The sequence below is a fragment of the Drosophila busckii genome, chromosome 2R (assembly GCF_011750605.1).
Source record: "Drosophila busckii strain San Diego stock center, stock number 13000-0081.31 chromosome 2R, ASM1175060v1, whole genome shotgun sequence".
Classification (NCBI taxonomy): domain Eukaryota; kingdom Metazoa; phylum Arthropoda; class Insecta; order Diptera; family Drosophilidae; genus Drosophila; species Drosophila busckii.
This window is the reverse complement of record NC_046605.1, coordinates 8,747,324-8,749,901: the sequence shown is the minus strand read 5'-3', so window position 1 is coordinate 8,749,901 and position 2,578 is coordinate 8,747,324.

Below are 2,578 nucleotides of genomic sequence, written 5' to 3'. Positions count from 1 at the left end.
TAAAATTATAATTATTATTTAATAAAATTAGAAATACACATTTATCAAGTTTTCTTTTCAATAGCTTCAATTTTAAGTTAATATTTCCAGGATAAGCTGTATTTTTAATTTATATTTTTAGCTAAGAAAGTCTTACTTATACCATTGATTATTGATTATTATACAAAATATTTTTGAAATTCAAACAAGACTCAGTCTTAAGCTAAGGAAATAAATTAAAATAATAAAAATATAAGCAAAACAGTCAAAACAGAAATTTCTGTTGACTTAAAATTCCTTGAATTTGTTTCAAGTTACAAAAAATTGTGGTTTCTATATTTTATATGGAAATGGAAATATTTAAATAGACAAAATTTAATGGATTTTTAACGTATGTTTCTAGAATTTGATTTGTGAGCTTAATATCAATCGTTAGATATAATGACAGAAATATCTATAATTCCCAAAAATTAATTTGAAGCTATTCCCACTTAGTCAGCATATCGAATTCCATAAGATATTTTCAGTCAGTCTATATTATTCCAATGAAGTCACACCAAAGAGTCGCCCCCATTCCCCCCAAAAGCACGTCCAAGTGTAATTTCCAAATCACCCAAATAATGAGACAGCTAAAAAAGCCGCAGCGCTATTTAGACGGATGTACAGACAAGACAGCAGTGTATATAGATATAGATATCTAAGTACAACTACTCATATATGTATGTATGTGTATCGTCTATTCAGTCAAACGTGAATACATTTATTTATTTATTTTCAAATTCGAATTTCGGCTAAAATACAAAATGCAGGAAATGGACGTGTTGACAAATAAACGATGTACAGACAAGCGTCTACATATATTTACCAATATGTATAGACGGGGAATTAAACACAAAACAACAACAACAACAAAACAAAAAAAACGATGCATAACAAATTTCACCTGTGCTTTATTTTTTTGTAGATTTGTTTTTTAGCATTTTGAAATGCGGACGGGACGTACTTTGAAAATCAAATAGCTCTGGCCCCAAATGAAAGTTAACAACGGCAACAACAAACGGTAATTGTTATACTTGCCAAGGCCCAAAGCTATGTATGTATGTGTGTGTGTGTGTGTCTGGTCACACGCATAGCAGATCAATTGTTGTTAGTGTGCGTGCGAAAATGCCGTTCTATTTATTGAATATTGATAAATGCGCTGCGTTTGAAGACGCTTATCCCCCCGCTAGAGAGCAACTGCCCCCGCCACCACTACTACCCCGCCTAACACCCATTTCAGTTCCTTCGGGCTCAACTCATTTGCGCCACGAATTTGACGTCGTCTCATTAGTCACATTTAAAATTGTATTTAATTACTTTCTCACTTCATCATCAGTCAAGTCTGTGGGCTAGTCATTGGCGCCTTGCGACTCTGGAGCTCTTGGCAAAGGGGATGTCTGTGGTAACAGCCACACACACACATATTTAGGGGTTGTTCTCCCTATATTCTCTATAGGTTCTCTCTCTGTACAAAAGAAAATTGATTTAGTTTCTCGTCAATTTCAAATTAGTGAAAATCGAAAACAGCAACTGCAATTATTTTGCGTGGGCGCTGCTGCCAGAGCTCTGGCCAAATGTAACGGTAAACGGTGTGCCATTTATAGTGTGTGTGTGTGTGTGTGTGTGTCTGTTTGTGGCCGTAGCACATTCATCCACCTAACGTTTTGTTGGGCCATTACAAGTGTAATTTATCTCACAAATCATTAATCAAGCTGCAGTCGGCTATGTATTATATTTTTACCGTAATTTGTTCAATTTGTGGGGGAATAACAGCGTATAACAAGTATATGCATATCAAACGCCATTTAACAGAAAGTTAACGCCCCACATGCAAAAAGGGCGTATTTTAAATTAAATCGCGTATTAAACATGTGACGCGCATTTCTGATTACAAAAACAACACTACGCTACACAAAACGCGCTCAGTTCAAATGCTCTAGTCAACTGCCAAGCACTTGACACCAGCTGCCTGCTCAGCAGTGTAAGCGTAAGCTCCACTAACGCTCTAGCGGGCACACCTTATAAGCGAACACACACACACACATACAAACATATATAAACCATGTTGAACGAACGAATGAACAGCGAGCACACACATATACACATATTATATGTATTGCATAGATTACGATTACAATTTTAATTGAATGCCACCTGAGCGACAATCTGATTGGCCAGCGCCAACAGCAGTTGGCAGCAACGAGAGACCGCAAGAGGGTGAGCGAGAGCGCGCCGTTTGAAACGAAATGAAAACGGCACATGATATTGAGAGCGCGCGTCTGGCAGCTCGCTTGCACTTTTACATTTCAGCTGCTGCGCTGCTCGCACGTTTACGTTTGAGAGCTTGAATTGGAATCTAATAGGATGGTTAGTTTACACTCTCTTTGCTGATGGAATGGAAATGGCACATGCATTTGCTCGAGTGAGAGCGCGCCTGGTATAAATAATGTGCGCTCTCTTTGGCAAAGAGCACTCTCTTCGCGTCGTTGTGCGGACTAATCACGGACAAAATGCAAATTGTGCGCATTGGCACTGCAGTTTAATTGTCATAATTAATTGA